Genomic DNA, 26,227 nt, shown 5'->3' with positions numbered 1-26,227 from the left:
CCATACATTTAACCAAATAATTGTAATAAATAAATAAATATTTTTACTAAATCATTGTCAATGACTGATGCATGTTTTTTTGTTTGTTTGTTTTTTTTTGACGTGAAGGCGGTGGTGCAAAAAATTAGGATTAATAGGCCAAACGTCTGCCTATAGTGACTACGAAACAAATCAACTCAAACCCAAGCAAGCAGCAATTTTGAAAAAATAAATTCATAGCCTGTTCATTTAATGAACTAATTGTTTTGTCGCACAAAATTTTGTAATTTTTATTTATGTATTCTTACAAGGGTCTGTTCACAATTTTTTAAATGATTGTAATGAGAATTTGGCTTTACTTGCTTATGTTGTGCTTTATAAATAAAGCACCTTGACATGCAACTATTGTTCATCTGATGTCAAGATTATTTAAAATAAACACATAGTGCTGACACACAGATGCGCTTCTATCTAAAATGTCAATTACATATTGTATGTTATACTTTTTTTAACAGGCTCCAACACAACATGATTTTGAATAGGATAAACTACAGTACAGAATTAGTAAAGGAGAACTACAAGAAGAAATCCCACACTCCCTGAATCACTAAATCCTAGACAAGTTTACCTATATCAAAAAATCATCTGCTGTTTAATTGAAAACAGAATATAAAACTAAAGATATTTTTTTTACCTCCATGAAATAACAAATTAGTTTTTTTTTTCTTTTTTAAGTTTGAACAATTTAGAGGTGTGTGTTTGCTTTATGTTAGGAATAATTGGTTTGTTCATAATTGGTTTGTTGATTTGTCATTGTTTAAGCAATGACCGATTTAGCAGTATGTTTTCTTTCCAATGTCAAAATTAGTACAGCGCTGTTATATTACATTGGTTCAAGAAGTTGAAGAAATTGAGAAACTTCCATTGGCAGTATCACAATTTTAGGGTAGCTGTCCCCAAGCCAATTTCACTTTCACCAGACTTAGTAATATTGTCTAAGGATCAATTTCAAAGGATGTGTGTGTATAAGCATGTGAAAGCCTGGGTGTCTGTGTGCATTCGAGCACACTAATATTGGAAGCTGTTCTTCTTGGAATGGTGCCAGATGAGAGAGCAGCCTGCACAGTACAGGAAAGATGGAAGAACAAAGTAAACAGGGTACACTGGAGAAAATCATGATGCTGCGCAGCATTAGGACATAAACTCAACCGCGGCAGCACATGAGAAAATACACACATACAATCATGCATACATACACCCGCCACCAAATCCATGTTCTCATAGCTTGTACATTTCTTTCATTGTTTCTCTTATTCACACATGGAGAGAGTTATCATTGCTGGGATGCTTTTTCATAAAACCGAGCTTTTGATCTTTTCCTACTTCATCTTTCGAACCACACAGCTCACTCATCAGTCAGACACAGACACACACAGGCAATGGTGACTTAAGTGGAAAAAAGATGAGCTTATTTCGACAGATGATCAGGACAGTCGCAAATGGAAGCAACAAGACTCACGGACTGACAACGATCCAAGCGGTTTCTACATGTGTAAATTACTGCAAACAAACAGCCTTGATTGCTGTAATAAGTGCACCTGCCAACCTCTGAATGGATTTCAAACACTTCTAAAGAACTGAAGCACAGCTAGCAACCAACAGATGGATGTAAGTAGTCAGCAGATGTACTGAGGAGGAGTATCAGAAAATTATGAGAGTGTAAATGGAGTAGTATATTCACCTTAAGTCAGTAATCAGATGCATGATGAAGGGCAGTGAGAGTAGATATGACTAGTAGATAAAACAATGGAGTAAGTCAGTGAGTCACGTTCAACAGCAAGCAGTGAATCAAACACACACTGGCAGAATGCAGAGAAAAGCAACAAAAAAAAAACATAAGGTAGAAGCCGATTAGGAACAAAACCAGTTTAATGAGTTACACAGATCAAATTTTTTGTCAATGTTAATTTCTTTTCTTTTCTGAACTTGCAACTGTCCAGGAAACAGCTTAGTTAATAATTCACCATGGTCTCTCCGAAGACATCATCTTTGACCAAGGACTCTGTTTTGACAGTTTTGATGCATCGTCCTGAGCTTTTTCTCTCTCTTTCTCCCCAGCAAGCTTCTCCACACATCTCTAAAAAACCTGCAACCTTCACTAATGTAAAGTGTAATGGACCTATATAAGCTATAGCAGTGAAAGATGTTTTTTTTTTTTTTTGTAGATTAAACTGTATGTTTTCTCAGCAACATGGAATATTGAAGAGGTGAAGAAAATACAGAATTGTTGTTTGGTTTTCATTCCATATTCCTGGAGTTTTGGAGTCAATACTGACTGCATTCATCCTTAGCAGCACATATTCTTCCATTAATTGGGGCTTGAGGAACATCTTTTCTCTGTCCTCAGCACCTGATAAAATCACTGTCACACTTTACTGTTTTATTTCTATGAATTAGTTCAAAATGATTGACAGTTTGACACAGCATGTAATTGGCCCCCTGTTCAGTCACCATGTAAATAATAGAGATGGTGATGGGAGACATGCTTTTTATGTCTATTCTTTATGGAAACATATCTTTACTTCCAATATGTTACTTCTTTTTGTCCATTGTCTCCAATGTGTGAAGTTTTGTAAACAGTTTGTAATTATGGCTGACTACTGTTATTGTGCGGATACAAGTTTGAAAAAAAATAACAATAATTTGAAATTATGCTTTGCAGTCCTAGCAGAATGGACAAATAACTTATGCAAATAATAGCAAGAACAAAAAAGTGAGGAAAAATTCCATGATGTTTTTTAATATAAATTTGCTAATTTTTTGTCAAGTGTCTGCAAGTAATATGTTTATTTATGTAAAAATATTTCATACAATATATTTTGCCCACAGATATGATCTCAATAAAACATGGGCTCAGCTGAAAACATGACTATTTTATTATATTTATAATATGCCAATGCTTGTCAAGTATTGCTACTCGTAGCCATTTAACTACAATTTTTAATCTTTAATCATAATTTGTAAATTATTTTATTTCTTAAATATATAAAAGGTAAGTTAAAAAATTGAATTGCATGATGTCAGTAATATTTTTTGAGGAATACCTGGAATATGAAGTGATGCAAACTTTTCACTACAAAGATATTGCATAAAGATGACCTCACCGGGTCAAAAAGGTCACACTTATGCATCAAAGGATTAAAAAACTTAATAGCTCTGTTTGGCCTTATTGATTTTTGCATGAGTTTCAAAAGAACGGAAAACCTTTGAGCATTCTGAATTGGCTGTAAGAATTGTATAACAAATGAAGATGTTTGCCTTTTATTCACATATTGTCGCAACAACAAAAATGTGGTAAGAAATTACACACCCTGTGAGAGAGGAAAAGAAGAAAAGTAAGTCAAACCATAGACATGATCATCCACCACTGGCATACAGTTTAAAACTTCAAATTCATTAATCTTAAATCTTGAGTTTTTCTGAATTAGCCAGAAAAAAAAATGCTATGGGGCACATTTTTTTGCTGATTACTTTTCAGATTTTTCCATGTAGTAGCTTTTACAAGCTCAACATTTTTCACATAAACATTTGAAGCTGGAATATTGGAATCTAAAAATTATATCTGAAGCTGACACAAATAGAAACCACTATTTGCAATGTTTTACCTAAGTAAAACATTGCAAATATTGCAATGTTTTACAATTGCAATATTGTAAAACATTTCTACATGTGTAAATTACTGCAAACAAACAGCCTTGATTGCTGTAATAGCATGGATTTCTTAGATCCATGCTAAGAAATAATGAAAAGTATAGATAACCTTCACTGACAAAGGTTAGTCAAAGTTAGTCATTTCCTTACATAACAAGTTTCCATCAAATGCAACCTTCATACCCTTGATTGCACATGCATGTGTAACCCAGGTGTTAAATCCCGAATCTGTCTTCTGCTCTCCACTCAGTCTCTCCCACTTGTGCATTTGTTCCCACAGTCTGCTGTTCTAATGTTCAGATATACTTCACATAAAAGCTATTATTTCAAATACAGTAGCTGCAGTTGTAGATGCTTTAGAAACGGCTCACTGAAATGACTATTGTAAAGCACATTATTGTAACATATAATTTAATTGCGTAATTTATAAAAAGGAATGTTGTTCTTTCTTCCAAGACTACTAAACAGTATAGAATATGCTGCACAGACAATGTGCAGATGATATAGAATATTAACAATGGGCTCGGATGAAAGTGTGAGACGCAGATCCAATTTCATGGATGTATCCCTCTAAAAATGCAGTGCCATGTGTGGCTGATCGTTTTCCATTAATGGGCGGTTTTGTAGCTGAAGGGAAATGTCTGTGTTTCTAATAAAGTCAAATGTGGATTAGACACACAAGAGAGAATCATATTGTATTGGATTTGTATGAAATAATGAAAGTGTAACTATTCAAAGAAAATTAATGTAAATTGAGAATTGGAAAAGTATTTCCTGGAGTGATCAGTATAAAAGCATCTTTCCAACCATGCATTATGGATATTTTCCTCCTGGAATATAGTTAGAACTCTTTATTAACCATCACACACAAGCAGGAGACTGTGTTAAATACCATGTCAGGTCATCACATCTTTCATACTTGTAATGGTTCTGTGTAATTATCTTCATGAATCCAAATGGTTTCATTCAATCATCATTCATGAATCAAACGAAAATGGAATTACCTCATATAACACCTTAAAACTCAGACAGACAGACTGATGGATCACACCATAATCAGGAGCCAGATTTATCCAACATGTGCTATCACATTAGTAGTTGTTTGATGATGTGGCCAAGGCGAGGGGTTGAGTGTCTGAGCAGAACTGAGGTTGAGCAGCTGCTGTCGGGTCGGTAATGGAGATAGAGGTAGTGCCTATTTGCATATCCATAAATTCAAATGGGCTAAAGAGTTTATGGCGAAGAATTACATTCAATCTATTTTAATGTGATAAAAAAAAATCAAAAACATGCAGTTTTAGAGAAAAAAGTTTTATGAAAAGGGAAAAATGGAATATATATTGCATTTTCCACCATTGATTGCCAATGCAACAATAATACAATATATTTTGTAAATTTAAAAACAATTGTACAAAGAAAATGGTAATTGTAGACAAATTTCATTATTTGTTGAATTTTTAGCATGTTTTTACCACCTTATACTCCAAAGGTCTGTAGAATTTCTTAGCTAAATTACAACTAAACCTTTGGTACAGCAGCGTCATGTAAAGTACGCACAATACGACACACAAGACCATCTGGTGTTCCAAGATGGCCAGCACTCTGAAAATGAAGCACCGTGTAACTGCCAAAACCATCCATCAAACCTGACAGCAGGTTTCTATTGCTTCAAAAAATGCTAATAGGACCACATATGGACAACATGCCTTTTGAGAGGATCTTATGAAACTGCTATATACATGCAGCATCACATCAAAGAGAGCTAGGGATGTGGAAATACACACAATTGACAAGTTCTCCTTCCTTGACTTTGCCTTTGCAAACTGGGTTATCAAGACCTGAAAAAAACAACTCTCTCAGCAGCTCTGACTCAGCGGGCATCAAAGAAAGTGCCAAAAGCAGTTTCTTACTCTTGGATGTTCTCAGTGAATTTTTTAGTTGTTTGATTTAAAACTGACCTATCTCCTTCAGTTTTTGATACAGGTAAGCAGACCAGTAATGTGAACATTTTCACGTAGGGTTTGACACTTTGAATTGTTGTATATATACTATGTTTGTATATATATATACAAACATAGTATATATATCGCATTGATCTGAATTTGTATATATACAAACATAGTCTAAATGTATTGTTTTCTGTATCATTCCTGCAAACGTTCAAGGACGAGTGAATGCATAAAATCTCACTCACAAGTCCTCCAAATTGTGAAGTGCACAATTCAGAGACTGAGATCCAGACAAAATTTACGACCGATCTTATAGGTCGCTTGTTTATACCCTTAAGTACCCATAGGAGCTTCCAATAAACCAGGGGTCCTACAAGGAACATTGGTATTGCAGACCTTACAGCTAAATGACCATTTTGGAGCTTTTAGGTCCTGCAAATATAGCTGATATGAGTGTTTCCGCATCAGAGGAAACATAATTCACAGGTGTTTCCTTTAATAAGCCACAAAGCCCTCTTAAACAGGCAGGAGGTGGAGAGGGCTTTCAACTATGGGGTACTGCTTTAAGTATGACAATTGCTTATTTTACTTCTGGGCTATGGTGGAGCAATAAAACAGCACATTATCAATTCATGGTTAGCTTTACATAATAACACTGAATGATCAGGGTAACAAAACATAAATAGGGCCTGCATTTTGTTTACTGATACTACTTTACACATCACACCTGGTCACTCTCAGACCACATATTCTTCAAACTAACAATTCAAATTGCAGATTTGAATTGATTCTCAGCATACAGCCACAGTGATCTGTAGAGTAATAACATGGTGATTGTCCATAAATGTAAGATTAATCAGCAGGATGCCTAGTGTAGAAAAAGACCAACTGATTAATCGTTTTAGTAATTTTGGTAGACATTGGATTTTGAATATGTAATTTCCATGCTAAAACGGATGTGCAGCTGCAAAATGTACCACTCCTCATCAATTAAACTGAAGTGCATATCGAATGTTTACGGCTAGGCATAATTAAAAGCAGCAAAATCTACTTAAAGTCATGCAAATTAAATAAGTGCAATTAAGCCAGAGAAAATTATGTATTGATCTGAATTCTAATTTAGTTTCAAGACTATCAGTACATGAGTGCAACTCCCTTCATTAGGCTTCAAACTCCATATGACTCTATATTTTTTAGCACCACCTTCCATGAACTTGTGGTATTTCTTATTATGGGTGGTGCGCTGTGCAGAGCTCTTACTTGTAATTAACTCCATTGCATCTGCTATTTTGATGGAGATCATAAGAAAATAATAATTTGTTGCCTTAAAACATCATTGTGCATTCAAAACAAAATTGTTCAATGCACAGGCTGATACTGTTAATATTGTTTGCTAAATGCAAAGCAAACCTGTTCTTTCTCCATTTGACATCATCTCTTTGTAAGTAGAGCAGAGATTCATCTTCAACCTGACTGCCTGAGTCGTCACAGCTGAGTCATTCAATTATCTGACTCACCAAGCCACTAAGTCCCCAACTGTGGGCAGTGAGTGGGACAGTTTCTTCATAAACACACACAGTTATATATACTGTACATTTACAACAAAGGAGTCATTGTTCTTCTTCCTGAGAAGTATCTCATGAAAACGCAGCATCTGGCCTTGGTGCCAAAAATAAGATGGCTCACGGAAATAGACAACGTCTTATAACATGTGCAGAGATGAGCTCAACCTGTGATGCCATCTTTAGAACAGCACCAAGCTGTGAATGTCTGTTGGCAATCTGAAGTTGATGAAGGGTTGGAGAAGGTGAGCAGTTTTATTGAAATTACACTCTGTTGGTTCCATTCACCCATGACCAAGTCCATTTAAAGGTATCAAAAACAGTCCTTAAAATTAAACTGCAGCAATTTTTAAGAGACAATCAAAGAGAGAATACTTAAAGGAAAAAAAACAAGCATACATTTCATCGGCATTGATTTGTGGCTCTGCTGCAGCAGTCAGCAGGACAATGTAAAAAATGTGGGAGCTGTTTGAGAATCAAGCACATTTTTTAAACAGATTCTTCTTTTATCCATCTTCAACTATGACCCCCTTTGCTGATAGATGTACGCTAGCGATTCTTTGAAACTCAGTGGATGCTAACTTGCATGGAATGATTTTGGAAGAGAGAAGATGAATAAGGTTGTGCTTAGCTGTTAATCTTGTGGTACGTGCTCAAACTATATCATGCATTGCAAATTCTGTAAGATATACACAAGAGGACTTGGCCTGAAACAAAGAGCCAACTCATCACTCTTCGGAAGTTTTAACAAGGACGAGAATCCTCATAGATGTTGCAGAAATTCAATGAATTAGTAAGCCTCTAAGATGTGTCGACGTATATAGTTTCCCTGTCATTTTCTTAATTCTCACCCATTGCTGCAACCATCATAAGGATGATAAACGGCCAACGGGTTGGTCCTATGAAACACCAGACTGTCTGCTGGTATCTGTAATTAAAATGAGCAGGTACACACAGAAAGCTTGCAAATCTGACAGTGTTCCCTGTGAATGGGCTGAGAGGGCCCAGGGACACCATTACCCTAACTGATGAGGGCTATTTCTCATTCCTAGCCAGTCACTTTGCAGCCATTAGTGTGTGCATTATCGACCTGTGGAGAGGTCTTTGTGCTCACGGGGAAACACCTGCAGGTCAAATCATCCCACCTCCTCTACCCCTCCACGGTTCTCTCAAGCCCTCATCAGCAGGCATGAGATTAAGGAGAGTGAAGACAGAGCGTCTTCCCCATGTGGGAGATGGAGTGACAAAAGACAAAGTGGGATAGTAAATGTGTGCTATGTGATATGCCGAGTGTGTGTGTGAAAAGCTGCACCATTTGCATTCTAGCGCATGATATGAGCTAAATTGTAAAATAATAATAATAAGAAGAAGAAGAATGGAAGTGTTAGCACAAGCTTCTTTCCTTGGAAAATGGTCAAAACAGTTGTTTTGTTTATAAAATCCTGCATTCAGATATCTAGTCATAACAACTAATTTCAAATACCTGCATTTGCATTAATTGGAGAAAATTAACAAGGGTACCCTCAGACTTATCAAGGAGTAGGTTTGGCATTGACTTATATTTACTGTTTATGCATTTCCATCGTATTTCAATGTGACTCAAGAAAATGCATCATTATATTACAGCAATTAAATAAAAATTATTCAAGATACAATGATACTTTTAAGCCCTGAGGATGTATCTGAGGATATGAAAGACAAATGTGATTCTTTATGTGAGAACATCCACAAATCCAGCATGAAGTAAAAGTTACTAGAATGTAAACCTTTACTGTTCCAATCTTGTGTACTTATTTCTTTGGTTATTCACATTCACTTTAGATGCCATGGTTATAACAGTTACTAAAAATGTAAAATAAAAAATAAATGATATTTTACTTCAACTCATAAATTGCTCTTGTAGCAAATGAATAAAGACAATCCTGACATACATGTAGACACTATCATAATTGTCTAAAGTGATCACATTTAAATGAGTAAATATTAATTCTGACAGCAGGCCCATAGAAAGTTGAATAAGCCTCACTCTAAGAAGAGGCCAGAAGTAGCCATGGCTCTTCAGTACGAAGCAGGGCTGGGAGCGTTACTGTCAGTTTTGCTTAAGTTACCACAGTCTCCGGACACTGACATCTGGCAATCACCCTGCATGTGAGGGGGATTCTGCCAAGACGATGAGCCTGCAGCAAGGTAAAGCCACTTTCTTTATAAAAATACACAGACTTCAGTCACTTTTGCTGTCTAATTGACCCGCCACCTGCATATTTTCCTTTAACCAAATACTCCTCGACTTCCTTCAAAGCAGCCGGACTGTTTTCCTTTTTGCATATTAGCTAAGGCAAATTGTCATTTACAGTGACAGAAGTTGCCCTGGCTACATCTAGTGATCAAGCCTTTGCATGGCTTCATCTAACTCCCTACTGTCATTTCATGTGACAACTGACCTAAAGTCTCACCTTGGAACTGCTCACATTGTCCTATTTAGACAAGTGCCAGTTTGCAAAATGCCTGACAAGAGACACTGCACACAAGTTTCCAGACCTCACTGCCCACCCCAAGCTATTTGTCTTAACAGCCAATTGAAAATGCTTAGACTGATTCAAGTTCTCCTCTGCTAAGTATTCTGCCAGAGAGCAGCAGTTAATCTCATGACTAATCTATGTAGCTTTAGCTGCTGGTCACAGCTGCATCAATTGTTCACTTTCAGAAAAAAAGCTTTCATCTTTTATTTACACTGAGTTAACTCCTACCTGTGAATATGTTCTCCTCTATGCTTTACTGATGATATGTACATAATATGAATGTGAGACACCTGATGTTCCTCTTTACCACCAAATCCAGGCAAATGCTTACCTAACATCAAAGTCACCTTCTCGTGACATGTTTGATAAGTGCTTTGAAGACAAAAGGATTGTGTAGTTCTTGTGTCAGTGCATGTGAAGGTGTGGTTTCTCTATGCAGAAATGACATCATCTTACAGAAGAAACACTGGTTCATTTCTTTGTCTGCACGGACCCATCAGGATTATGTTTTTACGTGTATAAATTTTAACCATATAAATATTAACATCTCTCTTTCCTGTCCTACTTAGTACCAGAAGGAGCGAAGACACATGTTAGCCCCTTGTTAAAAGCTTCCCATCCATTCTCTGTGTGATCAGATCAAAGCCGTAATTCTAGACAGGTAGGAGCCCTGAATGAAATGCTAATGCTAATCCTATTAACATTCCAGGCATGCTGCTCGGCTTGCTAATGGCTGGTGGTATGACTAGGATAGAAGTCATCTTACTTAAGGAGATCGAACTGAAAGCATTCGTCAGAGCATTGATATCATCACACATTATATGAACAGCTGCATATATTTTTCATAGGGCTGACATTGTAGGGAGATGCAAGTGTAGCGCCACATAAATCAAACTGACACTGGACCTGAAATGGATCAGGGCAAGACAAAGAGGATGCAAGAAATACCATGCGTATTCCCTTGCACTTCCCATTGAAACTTATGTGTGCACCCGAATTCACACGAGCAGGATTGTCTTTTCTCTTTAAAAAAAGCTAAATGCAAATGTTCCACGTTCTCCACAGTTCATTTATTCCGTTTGTAATTAGTCTTCTTCATTTCATAAATCAGTGAGTGAAGAATTGTCAGCTTGTTGTCTCTGACATCCACCAGCTCATCTCACAAAACTGAAAATTGTGACCTTGAATAATTCTTTATACACACACATGTATATATATAAGGAATGCAATATACCTAAAGTGTATTTATTTTAGCAAAATGTTCAATGCATTATATTTTTCTTTATTTTATTTTGGTATTTCCGATGATGAAAACTAATTTGTGGTTGATTGGCATGGACATAAAGGCTGCCCTGTGATTTTTTCAGTTCTGACAGATGGAGTTGTCTGTGCATTTGTTCTCCTCTTCATTGTGTGTGTGCATGAGAGTGTGTCTGTGCTCTTTGTGTGCCTCTTGCCCCCTGTGCTCCTGCAGGCGTGGCTACCACCTCCCTGACAATCTAACTGACACACCCAATCCCATCACTCTCATCACAAAGCAAAATCCACTTCATTTAAGTCAGGTAGCTTGTCTCCACTCATTGTAATACTTGTCTTTGTTGCAATCATTCTGTGCAGCAAAGCATAATTAAAATTCTTATTTAACACAGTTTCTAAATCTTGATTAATCAATGTGTTTACCTTTCTCTTACACTGTTCCTTTCATTGTTGTAAATATGTCTTCCAGTACCTTTCAGTCTAAAACGTAATGAATAAGGGACAGCTTACATGTTTCTTACAACCTGGATTCTTCCTGCAAGTTGTAACCTAGGAAATGCTTCTAGGTGTCGGAAACATTTCCCTGGGATTTTGGTTCATTTTGATGTTACTGGATCATGCAGCATGTATTAACCAAATAACAAGGTCACTCTGTTGATAATCCGCCCTGAGTTATCAAGGTCAAGTACTCTGCCTGTTGTAGATATCTCCCTGCTCCAGCACAACTGATTCTCCCTCTCATTGACATATTTGATAAGTGCTTTGAAGACAAAATGCTGGCACAGTTCTCATGTCAGTGAATACAAGGGTGGGATTTCATTATGCAGAAGAAACACTGACTCAATTCTGCTGGGTCCCATCAGCATTATGTTTTCATGTATATTAATTTTATCCATATAAATATTAACATATTTCCTTCCTGCCCTACTTAGTACAAGAAGGACCATTCAAATGGTTGCATTATCTCCTCAGCTTGCAATCAGGTCCTGCATTGGCCTGTTAATTATCCACTCATTTAAGTTAGGTTGACAGCAAGAGGGAGACATCCAAAACAGGCAGCACAGTGGGCCCTGAGGACCGGGGTTTATTGGACCCAACTATGGGAGCCATTTCAGTACAAAAGAGGTTGATATAATTTGAGCTTTGTGACATGGGGCGTTGTTCTGCTTAAAGTATCCATCGGAAGGCAGGAATATTTTGGTCATCAAGGGAGGGTACAGTCAGCAACAAGACTCAGGCGGGCAGTGGCACTTAAATGCTGTCCAGCTAACAATAATTGGTCTAAAGTGTGAAAATAAAATACCTCCCAAACCATTAAACCCCCACACTCAGTCTGAACTGAAGGATGGATTAATATTTTCTAGAGTCATGTTTAGATTCAAGCTGAATTTGAGTCTCAAAAGACTTGACAAAATGTTGTCACCGTTATTGTCCGATTTTGGCGATTGTGAACAAACTATATTCTCAATTTTCAGCTAATGGCATGGCAGTAATTTTGTTCTTATGCTGCTCTGACCCATCTGCTTCAAGGTTCCACATATCGTATGTTCAGACCACATGAATTAAGAGGTAGTCTTTCTTAAGTTAATTTGTATTTTTCTGAACCATTCTTAATCAATCTCATCTCACTTCAAGAAGGCATTTATGTACAAACAGCTGTTGCTCATTGGAAGGTTTCTCTATTTTTTTTTTTTGGAAAGAAAGACAAAAAAATGTAGCTGTTTCCAGATGGATGGCCAATGTCCTATTTGTATTACAACTAAACAGCGCAACCCTAAAACAGTACCACTGAGTTTACATGATCTGCAGATCAATGGATATATATTTTCTTTGTAAAACAAAACAATCATAGACTTCTGATGTGCAGGGTTGCTCCGTATAGACAAACACACTAGAATCCAAAACTCTTATTGAGTGAGATATTTATTACACCTGAATATGTTTTCATTTATAAAAACATAGATCACAAAGATCTATATGGTTCTGTCAGAGGCTGTAAAAACCCTTGTAGGAAAAGAGGTCTTAAGCCCCCTACAGAAAGTGGAAAATGAGATTGTAATTGACCCCAATTATACTGAAGACATTACAGTGGCGAGGGCACACTGAGCATTTATGGTCTTCACAGGAGCTGAATAAGAGAACACAACTTAGACCTATTACAATCAGCATGTCAGTCATCTACAAAAACAAACAAAAAAAAACATAATCTACAGGACATATTTTCTTGAAGGGAGCACATAATAAAAATGTACATTGTACTACCTTCCTTTGCATACATGGATATCTGTTATTACCAACTCAAGAACCTTGAGTTTTTGAGTTGATAACTAGTTGGTGTACTATACTGGGCCCAACTACACTGAATTGGGCCCAGTATAATAAATAACTAAAACTACATCAGCTATGAATAACTATAGGCTCTGAGGTTTGAAAACTTTCCTTTCAGTCTATGGGTTATATTTTCTTGTATTTCAGAGTAGAAAGATAATTCTCCATTCCCATTCTTCCACATTGGGAGAGCTGTGCATACAGAAGAGTTGTACTTGTTTCTCTGATAATATTTGTGGCGTCACAATAGAGAACCCCAAACACCTAAATTTGATTAACTCAACTAAACCCTGATTTTTCACTTTATCTTAGGAATTTATTGCTAACAATAACAATTTGAGTTTGTTTTTTTATTTTGAAATTATATGTATAGTGGTACTTAAAATTATACTTTTATAAACATTTTCAACCTTTTGGATTTACAGTAGGTAGTGCAGTCAAATGACAGAAATCAATATCCACGCATGAACTTTATTTAAAAGAAAATTCTAAATGAAGAATAACATGCACAGCACGTCAAACTAACATTATGTGGTTCTGGAGTTTCACTCTGGTCAGCACAAAACTATAGCTCCAACAGAACAGTTTTTAGGTTCTTCATTGCATGCCCGTTATTCTGAGACGAGCTGCTTGCAGGGCTGTGAAATAATGATCATTCCACTCCAAAAGTTGACGAATGTGCTCCTGGCGTTGCTCAAGATTAAAGTCATAATTACGCTCCTCCACACTGTGCAGCTCTCTGATAGTAGACGGCATGTCTGCCGGTCCACTTCGGTGGTTGAAATGTTGTTTGGAGATTGCAGTGACGTAAATCACGGGCCAACCCACGAGTGCAGTCTAGTGTCAATCAAGTCCCTTGTGCGCAATACACAGCCTGGTGCAGCTTTTGGTGCCACTAAGAAAAAGGGTATCGTCTGGTAAAGGAGATGGCCAGAACGGACTGGGGCAGGACCAGTTAAAGGCTATCTAGTGGACAAACAGCTTATGATGACAGTTGTAGCCACAGGTTGGAATAGCTGTATCAAACAGGGAAAGACGAGGAAATATGTAGTATAAGCTAAAATGTCTTTATTCAAATGTTGTTGAAGTGTCAAAAGTGCAAATGTATTCATAAAATGTGTCATCACATATAGAAACCTACACAAATGTACTTGAATCATCTCCTATATCTTTTGAATGTGAGTAATTCAAATATTGGTCTAGTCTTTACGTTTTAGCATTAAAATCACAAGGAACACCTGCCAAACATTAATTTTTTGCATGGTGTGACTGAAAAAAAAATATACTAAAGAAAAGTCATCATTGGGTGAAAGATAAATTAGTAATATTTAGAATTAGGCCCTAAAAACCATAGTTGACAATAATAACATTAAAAACACAAAGCAGTAAAAGAATTGGACTGTTAAGGACAAGTTGTGATGGAGAATTTAATAAGGGAGAGCATAAACTCTGTTAATGTGCCTGTCTGGCTGTTAAATTAATCAATATTTTTTTCTTATTTGCAGTATTTTATTAACCTAACCTAACTCTCAAGAAGATTATGCCTCAAGAATGATCAGGAATAAGCAGCTGCTAAGGTTATCAAACAAGATTAATTTCTCTGTGATCTACAACAAATACATCCAAAGTATGTAAACATGGCAGGTGGTGAAGTTATTTAATGTGCAGAAACTGCAGATAGCTCATACTAAGTTTGTTTTGATATTTTGCACACTTAATTAATATTCTATCATTTCATCGTAATTATATATCAGCACACATGGAGCCCTGTTGTTTCCTGGTGGATTAATTAAACTAATTCCTTTTCCACAATCAAAAAAATATTTTTGAGGGAATGATTTTCAATACATTTCAAGCACAGGGGACTTTTTTTTGTGGAAATTCTCTTCCAGACCTGTGGTTCTGCACATTTCCAAGAACAATCTATATCATTCACTGTCTTTGGCCAAAGAGCCGGGATTTATATAAAGAACAGGCAGACAAGCAGAGAGAAAATAGATGGCATTTTATTTCCTGCAGGGAGAGAGAGGGTGTGTGGATAAGATGGAGAGAGTATGGACTACAGTATGTCTTCTGTCTCCTATTCGTTTGAAAACACTTTTGGTGCAGAGGTCATTATTTAGTCTTGTGATCTGGATAGCCAGGGCTGCAGAAGCCTAATGAAAAGTGCCTTAAACCCCTTCCCCATGTGTCACTTTTCGTTAGACATATGATGGATGGTCCATTTTACAGCCTATTTCATCTGCTGTGCTGTTCTAAACCGCATTTTCGGGGTGCTTTTACTTGAAACATCCATTTTTTGTGTGATGTGGTTATTCATCAGGGAGAAGACACAATGGCGGCAAACAAGGATTTTGAAAGGGTTGGGAAAGAAGGAACCTCACCGCAACACATCTCTAACTTTCATACTCTCCCATAGTCACTTTTCACTTACATCCTTACAAGTAATCTTACATCCTCCATTTGTGATGAAACACCAGGGATGCATTTGTGGTATAAAAAATATTTACATTTGTCAATAGTTTATGAAAAAATAGAAAAATGAGCAGATGTGCCATCTTACTCTGGGTTTTATCACAGCAACCCACCAGCCTGTGTCCTTGTGCATAGATCAGATACTTTCACATTGTAAAACTTTGAAAAAATAGAAGTGAGATATCCAGATGTCTGAGAAAGGGGTGAGTAACAAGTCAGCCAGTCCCTCCTCCTGGTCACACTAACACAGCGAAGGAACATTAAAAATGAGCTTGGGGACCTGAAGGGGGTTTATGTGGTTATAAGGTCTCATCTGTGTCCAGTTGTGAAAATTATGGCTGCAATTTCCACTCCACCTGATAAATGGCATCTACAATTTTTACTTGGGTGATTGCCTCCCATAAATCTCCTCAGATTAAACAGTGTACTCTATACTGATACCGTTTAAAAAGCAATCTCCATCTCTAATGGAGTACTGTATCTCATAAGATACAGAGCACTACCAACAGTCAAACTGGTCTTGAGCACCTCACAGAACCTCACTGTGATAAACTAACTTCTGCCTCAGAACTATATACTATATTCATGCCAAGCCACACAAACACATCCAATCACGATTAAGATGAAGATTCGCAGGAGAGATTTTCTCAAAAAATTCTTTACAGCGCCATCCAAAGCCACCAGTGCAGAAATGTCCTACCCAAAGGGTAGGTCATGTCATCAGAGGCCGCCATTGATGCATCACTAAGGGGTATTCACACATCTGGAGCCCTTCGCCCTGCCCCCTGCTGGTTCCCACAGGCTGAATAGCCCTTGTAAAAGCTTGTGGGCATGAGTGTGTCATAGCAGCTGGGGACTGCACTTTTTTTTCCCTCTCCAACCCTGTCAGCGAAAGGTCAGGCTCCAACAACACCAACTGCTGCACACTGGCTCTCTGGAGGGGCATGCACACAATTCCATGTCATTTTATACTGTATGGAAAATGCTCTGTTACAGTTTTGTACATTTAATAGCTGCAAATTGTGTTTTCTCTAAAGCATGTGTTTTGGCTAATAATTGCAAAAGAGCCATGTCAACAAGGCCTCCGCGCAATGTGTTACCTTGATCCTCTGCACACAAACACACCCGCACATGCTGTTGCTGTTTTTTTCTGCCTCCCTGCTCCCTCGTGGTGGCTGGACACTAAAGCACCACAGGGGAGATGTTGACCCTGTTTGAGTTGAGTAACCCCTGCATCTGTCTGCAATACTACGACATCAGCAGAAAGGTTGCCACAAGGTATAAGCCCTTCAAAGCAGTCGTGTATGCAGAGCAGCTTTTTAAAAAAAGACAGACGCATCTCTGGAGTTAACAACCTTTCAGCATTGACAGACACAGAGAATGACAGTCCAGCATACATTCAGTGTGAAAATATTTAGGGTTCTTGAAAATGAAAAGCAAAAACTTCACAAATGTAGGAATTTTTTTAAAATACTGCTTTACTTCTTTGTTGACCAAGAAACAATGTGACGTTTCACTTCTGGATAACAAGATAAAGATTTGCTAATGTGCCGCTGTCCCTTCAAAAACATCTGGAGAGACATATCAAGCAAGTCCTGTGAGCATTTACTGTAGCAGCAGCTGGCAGATTCATAGTAAAATACCATTTTAGATGGCTGAGCTCATCACGTCTGATACTCCAGAGGTATTTAGTGCATTGGTGCTTTAAAAGAAGGAAGCAAGAAATAACAGATGGAAAGATGCAGATGAAAAAGAAGTGTGTTAAAATTTTCAGCAGTGTTTTTTTTTTTTCCTGTCTGGCAGTTTTCTGATGGATAAGGTCATGAAGATGACTGAATTCATTACAGCATGACAGAAATATAGCAGAATTATAATGAGAGGAAAAACTCATCTTTGGCAAATGCAACATGGATCTGTGATTGCTTTGTACTTGCTTCTAGTTTCATGTGATACTGCTAAAGCAATAAATGGAGCAGATTTAGGCTTCAATCTTGTATTAATATTCTACTCTTTAGTAGAATAATATTCTACTAAATTAATCATATTCTACTAAATAGAAGAATATTCTACTAAATAGAAGAATATTAATGCAATACTAATACTCTTATTGAAGCCACAAAACTTCAGTGTATTTCATTGACATTTTTTCTGATGCAACAATTCAAATGACATAGCTGGAAGTTGGAAGAAAAATTAAACACCGACAATTATTTACAAATAAAAACTTGAAAACTATGGGAAACATATACCTTAAGCCGTCTTTACATGAATACACTAAATAAAATCCATTTGAAATGACTGGAGTCAGAAGTCACCAAATCCGTAAATTGGGTTTCCCTCCACTGAAGTGGGAATTGAATTTAAATACAGCTGTTGTGTGAAGGCCTCAGCAGTAGTCAAAAACAGTTGAAAAAAGTCAAATGAACAGACAAGTAAATAGTGAGTTTGTTGAGTAGTTGTAAAGATACTTTTCAATATGTTATCCAAAAAAAAAAAGGATGACAAAATTGCAAGTAATCTTATTTATTGTAGACTTTATTGGGCAGCAATGTTTTTGTCAGGGTTTGCAGAACAGCTTCAGTTGAATTACCATAAACTAAATAAGGATTTTAGATTTGGTTTTCTTCACTTTGTTTTAGGTGTGAGATGGTTAAAAATAAACAACAATACTCTTTGATTCAGTGGATTGATTACATTTATAGAGCATTTATGCTAGTCATTTTACATTTTTAAGCCTAACAGATATACATCAAAGTACAGGGAACACAAAACACAACAGAGTTTGGATTCATGGCTATGTCATCTTATGCTTCAGCTTGCAATGAATCATTCAGTCACACCACTGCTTATGTTTCAGAAAAACACATGGATACATCTGGCTGTAATGTGATATGCAGAGAGCCTGACCGTGAGCATTATGGAATCTTGTCACTCAGAAGGAGCAAAAATGTAATTAATTCAATTCTTCTCTATGACATTTTCAACATTGATTACCAAAGACCTGATGACAGCAGCTATGATGCCTTGTTTAAAGGTATGTTATTGTAAAATATATCATCAGTTTTTGTTAGCCATTTGCAGAGCTAGGATTGTTAGAAACATTTTAATATCATGTGTGAAAACATTCTCTGATTTTCCAGCAAACTATTGTTAATGTTGGCGCTGTGAATGGGATGTCTGGTGAACACAGATAAAACACAATGTTTACATTAAATGTACAAAAAGACTTTCTGTATTTTTTCCCTCATTATCTGCAAAACTTGTTCCAATGTAGACCAGTTCCTTCAGCAATAATTTTATCTTTCCTAAATTAAAGAATCAGGATTGTGTACACAATGTTCTAATACTTTCTTATAACTCCTAACTCTACATGCACTAAAACTACAAAGGCTCTGAAAAGTGAGTGAAATAATGATGTCACCGCTTTGTAAGCTTCTACAAGTTAATTCACAACATCTGAGCTAAATGCTAACTCTCGGTTTCCATGAGTGACATCATCGGAAATTCTTAACAAAGCAGCTAATACATCAAGAAGAGAGAAGAACTGCAGAAACACAAATATATGTCCTGCTCTTACCCAGTTGTTCTGACTGGGGCTGTATGAAGGAAACTTATTTCACAGTTAATAAAGCATCTTGTAATCATCAGCTGCTGCACTGTGAAGCAGCTCGCTATCTGTTCCGTCTGTGAACGGTTAAAAAACCATCTACTTGGCTGCAGCTCAAGGAGCGCGTCATATAAAATAAAGGCTGTTGTATTCCAGGCATCACAGTCAATTTAAGTATGTCTATTGGTCCTCTGAAAAACTATGAAAACTCTGCAATTTTTTATCAAAGAAAACCATCCGGATGCCCCAGACTTGAAGTTCGTCCGCTGCAAATCTAATTGTTCCTCTTCCTACAGGCTCAGCTAGTCTCATTCTTCCACTTCATCTTCTTTTGATTCAAAAGCTAAAAACCTCAGAAGTTGTTATTTAAAGGGAGGTTTCTTCATGACTTCAACTAGTATATCCAGCAAAAAAAGCATAATTTCTTATTTTCCCAGAAATTAATCTTTCCTTTTTGCTTTTTCTCTGTTTATGCTTGAGTGACTAGTCATCCTTTTCCTGTGGCCTATCACATATCTTATGTGAAGGGTGTGTCAACTCTAGTGCAAAATGCTAAACTTTGTGTGAAGATATTGACTGAAGCTGGCAAGAGAACATGATTATGCATTACAAAAAAAAAAAATCAGCAAAAATATTAGCTGAAAGGCCAATATTTGTACAAACTTAAAGACAAGATGAGGAAGTGGCATAATCTGAACACATTGAAGCAACATCTCAAGACATCAGCCGAGACAGTTAAGCTTGGATACAAGAGACTCTTCCAAATGGACAGTGACCTCAAGCATGCTGACAAATGACTTAGAAGGTTAATTATTCACAACAAAATGAATGTGATTAATTTATTTTTTTTAGAGTTAAGTGGGGTGTGATTAGTAGCTTTGTATCACGTTATAACATCATTAATTAATGAAAAACAGTGTTGTTTTACTCATTCATGGATGTTTAAGGAATTCATTAATCTCTCAAGGCAGCCATTCAGGATGCTCAGGAAAGAGTTTAGAAACCTGACTCAGTGAGGAAGAACCTGTTCCACGATTAACAATTTCTAAAACCAATTCTACGAGATACAAAACAAAAATCTTTCAACCTTTGTCGCTTCTAACAGACTGGCCTGAGGCAGCTGTGGCTACATTGTAGTAGCTTGCCTCCATCCATGATTTGTCTGCATAAATAAGATACTTTTTATGTCCTTTTATATGGCACATGCAAATATTTGGCTTCAGTGGTATAAACAGAATAATTTATCTCAGTCAGTCGTAAGAAATTAAAATAAGAAAAAGACAATTATACATTATGTACTAACCCTAAATAGCAGGAGTTAGACAGCAGCTTCATTAGATTAAATGTAGGAGTTTGTGCAGGGTTGATATAATAATATTGTTTATCTCAGGGTTCCAATATAGTGTAAAGGCTTTGCACTTTTCTCTCTCTCTATTCCTTCCTCCAAATCACTTCTCTCCACTCTAGCACTGTGAATAACCTCCAATCATTTACCCTAAGCCCTCCACAGAGAACTCAGTAATGTGGTGATGCTGTATTTCTAAAACAAAGTGGCATAAAACAATAGCACCATGTAAAAAAATAATTGAGAAGGAGACCTCAAACAGAAACTCCGTTTAACCATATATCACAGTTTAGATGCCGGACAGGGAAATATGCTGACATCAGGCTTCTATTTGCTTTTCTTACCCTCCATGGACACTTCATAAAACAAGCGGTGGGTGTAAATTTAGAGGATGCAGCCGTAAACAATAGGCCACTGGGAAAAGTTTAGAGAGTTCAGCTCAGATAACAGTTTAGCCAGGAGAACCGGCTGATGATAAATAGGTTTGTTTGTCACCTTTCTTACCTCTCCGGGGAACAATGATATGGATCACAGAGGGAGAGAGGGGATACAAGAGGAAAAGAAAAACAGCATCCTAAATAGAAGCATATTACAGCCTGCTCAGAAAATAGCTGGTCTCTGAACCTTTAACAATCACCCTAATGTGAGGTGTCAGAATTTTTCTTTAATCATTTACAGCAGGAGATTTTCTGGGGGCTTTTGTGTTAAGAATAGAATCCATATTTTAAGCCACAACTTACTAATCATTATTGATTAGTTTTTAGGAATACTGAGTGGAAAAGGTTTCTTATCCCAGACACGCGTATCTAGACACACACAAGTGTGCACCGTGGCACAGAAATACACACTCACACAAACAAGCTTTGAGTTTATAATAGCCTTATGAGCACATACCTCTAACAACGTACACAGATAACAAACAAGTTCCCTGGAGATTTGAAATGCGCTGTTCATTCACTTCAGAACGCTGCATAGCTTAACAATTGCATCACTGTTTCTTAAAATGAATTATAGTGTGTAATGTAGAGGCATCTGAGTGGGGGGTGAAGAAAGATAGAGAAAGCAAGCCTGGGAGAGCGCTGCCGCTTTGAACGTACCTCAAGGGAAATCTGGGGTCTTAGATAATGACAGGTACCTTGTGTTAGCTGATACCAGGTTCTGAATTATGCTGCTAACAAAACTTTGTCGCAGTTCTCATCTGTGCTGGAGTTCTCTTTCAGCAAAACACAAACAAAAGGTTGCTACTGTCCTGTAAAGCATACAAAAATTAGTGCTGTATGATTATCAACAATGACTCACAGCATCTCAAACTAAGCAGCAAGAAAAGATGTTTGTTCAACGTATTTGTTCAAGACACGCACATGAGTATCTGCATACGTGCATGGAAGACTTATACTGGTGTGAGTGTGTATGTGTGGTAACCTGGTAAGTCAGAAAATCTGTTTTTGTTTACAGGATATGATTTGTCTTTTCCAAAATGTAGAGATAATCAAAAGTATTTTGGTTTCTGCAAAACGAGTATCATAAGAAGTTCTGTTGGTGTTCGTAAAAAACTGCTTTTTTTACTTCCTGAGTTGACGTTACAATATGTTTTTTATGTAGGTTAGGAAAAGTTAATCTCAGGTTTTTAAATTATGTATATCCATAACTGCTGATATTATTGATTAGTTTTTGGTCTTAAGCTACATTGACAGTGCTCGCCTTCATGCTGAGTTCCAACTTTTTGTAAAATCTGTTAATTTTTTTGGGTGTTTGTGGTCAGTTACATTTCCAAATATATGTGACTTAAATGCAATTTCCCGTGTGAACCGCAAACAACTTAAAAGTATGCTGGATGTGCAGTAGAGGATGAAATAATGTTACGTTCTCAACGTTTGCAGAAGTAAACATGGATGGTAAAGGTGGAGCATATCTTACAATTTTATAGTTGTTGTCGAAACGGAGCCAGCACATTATCAACTTAATAGTCATTATCATTTGGTCATGATAATGACTATTAAGTTGCTTTTCTTTCCACTTCTGTGCATCTGAATAGTGACATTTGTCGAGTATCAATGACCATATGTCATACACACGTCACATTTGAAAAGATAATTAAGACAAAGTGGCCTGAGTTGCATTTGTAAAAATTTGTTCTGTGTTGGCCAGATTTTCATAGAAAAAAAATCTGATACAGGTTAGACATTGGTAAAAAAAAAAACAAAACAAAACAAAAAAATAAAATAAAATTTGGGTCAATTCAATCTAAAGTGTGAGCATAGCCCTATTTATGCCACCAACTTTGCCTAGCTTGACCTGAGAGGTTAAGCAGCTAAAACCTTTCTTGTCCCAGTAAAAAAAAAAAATCATTGTTTAAAAGTAAAAGAATAGTTTTTTCTGAAATGCATTTCCTATAGAGTTAAAAAGGGGGAGTGAGGAGGACTGAGGGAGGGGTGGGGGGCTAAAACAAAAGGCCAGGCTTGCTTACACATTCTGGCTCAAATGTAAGTAAAGCTGTTTTCTTTGTCTTTCTGCATTAAGATCATGCTTCTGCTTGGAGGAAGGATAGGCAGTAGGATTCAGAAGTCACAACCTTGCCTTTTGCAATTTTGGACTGATCATGAGAGAAGTTTCTTCAGTTGTACAAGAGGAGGACATATTGGAAGACAAAAAAGATGTAAACCCTTAAAACATATTGCCCTGAGGAATCACAGAAAAAACTGTAGAACCCCATTTTACTTTCTCAAACTGTCCTTGACACAAAAAATAAACAAATAAACAGTCTTTTTTTTGTCTTTTGTAAGAGAGCTTGTTTTTATTTTCTCTAAAAGCTACAAAAAGAATGGACATTTAGAATGAGCTATGTTATGCTGCATAGCTCATGTAATTACTGTCAATTTAATACATTTAAAGTTGACACATTGCTGTTAATTCATTACCGCTATTAAAAGTGGCTATAGCGGTACTTTGACTATTTAAGAAAGCTAATCAAATAGAAAATGACTCACAGTGAAGATGAGATTAAAATATGTGATTCACCAGCAGCAGCAAACTGCTAAGTAAAATGTTTTCTCATAGTGTTGCCAAAAATCCCACTCCATGCATAGAGAAACACTAATTAAAGTGTCTTATCACTGGGTCATCTGTTCATTGGGCTTATACCACTTCTGTGGGCAGCCTTACATCCTCTCTCATCCATGCTGAGAATGACACAACCAGTTTTCTCTCCCAAGATCCACAGAATCTTGACTTTCACGCAAACAAAAACACTTTTCTAGGAATGTTGCTCTATGTAGCAAAAAATAAGAGAGATTTAGCTTTTATCTGCCTACAAAACTTCCACCAGAGCGAATTTTTCTTTTAGTGCGGCAGAAAAACAAATTGCCAATGTGGATTGAATTGGTTTTGTGGTTATTATATATGGACTCCAACATAATCTGAAAGACATTGTTTTCTTTCTAAAATGTAATGCATCTTTCTTTTTACATGACATTAAATATATCCCAGCATTTGGACAGGACTCCAAGAAGAGAAATTGTCCTTTTGTAAACCGCATTACATGGGTAAATTGTATGTTCTTTTTCATCCAGGTCATGACTCTCCTAAATGCTTGAATACAAAGCAACCAAATGGTTTTCCACGATACAATGCAACTGGTGCCTGAAAGGGTACAAATGTTGTAATTGATGGAAAGAAAAATACAAGGTAAATTTAGCAGCTCAAAACCACCATTTTTCCAGTGGTTATAGCAGAACACAAACATGACAACACTGCAGATGTGGTTACCCAGAAAAAGTACCGTATTTTCTGGACTGTAAGTTGCTCCAGAGTATAAGTTGCATTTTTGAGGGAAATTTATTTGATAAAATCCAACACTAAGAACAGACATGTCATCTTGAAAGGCAATAAAAATAGAATAGAGGCAACAACAGGCTGAATAATTGTACTGTATGCTAATGTTACATGACGCATGTAACTGAGAACATGCCTGGTAAGTTAACATAACATATTAAGAGTTATTCAGATAACTATAGCATAAATAACATGCTAACAAATTTACCAAACCATCCGTGTCTCTCCAAATCACTAAACGCAATGAACTCTTCATCCTCGGTGTCGCTTGGAACAAACAAACAAATAAAAGAAAAAACAACGTCCTAAGCTGTGCAGACGTGTTACATCAAGAAGGGGAATCAATACATTTTAGAGTATTTTTGGCTGTCAAAGAGCCAAGTTTTGGACTACAGTCATTTGATTGTATGATGTTAACATAACCTGGAAAGACCTAATAACCCAATCCTGACAATGCTACCTCTGCTGTAACAGCAGAGGTAAACTCTGCAATAACACATAGTGTTATAACACAAATACAATATGAAAATAAGACAAAATAGACAACTTGTTGTATCGTCTGTATTTTCTAGGGATGTCTCATTTTCTCAAATGATTCTAGTACATTAATTAATACATTTCTCAAGGCAAATTAGTTTTGCTGTGAAGTTTTTCTAAAGTGTGTTTTAATATTAGCTCACCGTGATTATTTATGTCGCCCAAAGCTCTACTCCTACATAGTCACAAAAGTTAAAGATGGCTGGGGAAAATAACAGATCACCTATTAAATTATTTTTGTCTAGCTTAACTTAAAAATTGAGCTAGTATTGTTATGGGTTTATTTTTTTAAATAACAGAAAAATAATTGCTAGAGGTGAAAGAAATTGAAAATGTTGGTATCCAATATTAACATTTCTGCTATTGCAGTTTTTACTAATATTTAACTTTTTTTGATTACTCCATTATTTGCCAGATCACTCGATCACTAAAATAATTATTTACAACAACCTTAGTCCATTCAGATGTTATCTTTGTAGCTGTGAGCACAAACTTTCACCTAAAGTGTCTTTTTGTTGTTGTTGCAATGAATAAACGTGTACCTTTTTTCTAGTAAGACAATATGGATTGATTTTAATTGATTAAGCACATTCATTATTTATGAATGTATGCTATCGATGCTGATCGGCTCTCATTAATGTTCTGTGTATAGTGAAGATATCCAAAAACACAAACACATTTTGGCTCAGGTGACAGGGCTGCCAGAAACCTTTTAAAGGATTTTCTCTGACAGTCTCAAACAAAAGCTAGCCAGTGTTGTGTGAGTGTGTGGGTCCAGTGCTGAGCTCCTTCATATAGGGGAAGGTACACAATTTTACAAGTGCAATTCACAAAATAAGAACAGACGGTTTTTCATGTCAAATCTAATCTTTCCTCGTAAATTTCAGAAAGAAAGAACATTCCTTTCAAAATGGTGAAGTGCAGGTGGAAATAAAACACAAAAGGTTTGAGGAAAACTGAAGGAAGCTATATATGTTGAACCAAGAAGGTGACCTCAGCGTTCTGCTGTCCATCATATGCAATTTCATACTTCTCCTTAGTCTTTCACAACCACGTGAACCTTTAATCGTACTGACATCACTGTCTATCCAGATATAAAAGAAGCATTTCAATCTGACAATTTTGCT

Source organism: Poeciliopsis prolifica, unplaced genomic scaffold, assembly GCF_027474105.1.
Source record: "Poeciliopsis prolifica strain line A6 unplaced genomic scaffold, Auburn_PproV2 SCAFFOLD021, whole genome shotgun sequence".
Taxonomy (NCBI): Eukaryota; Metazoa; Chordata; class Actinopteri; order Cyprinodontiformes; family Poeciliidae; genus Poeciliopsis; species Poeciliopsis prolifica.
Note: the sequence above shows the minus strand (reverse complement) of the source record.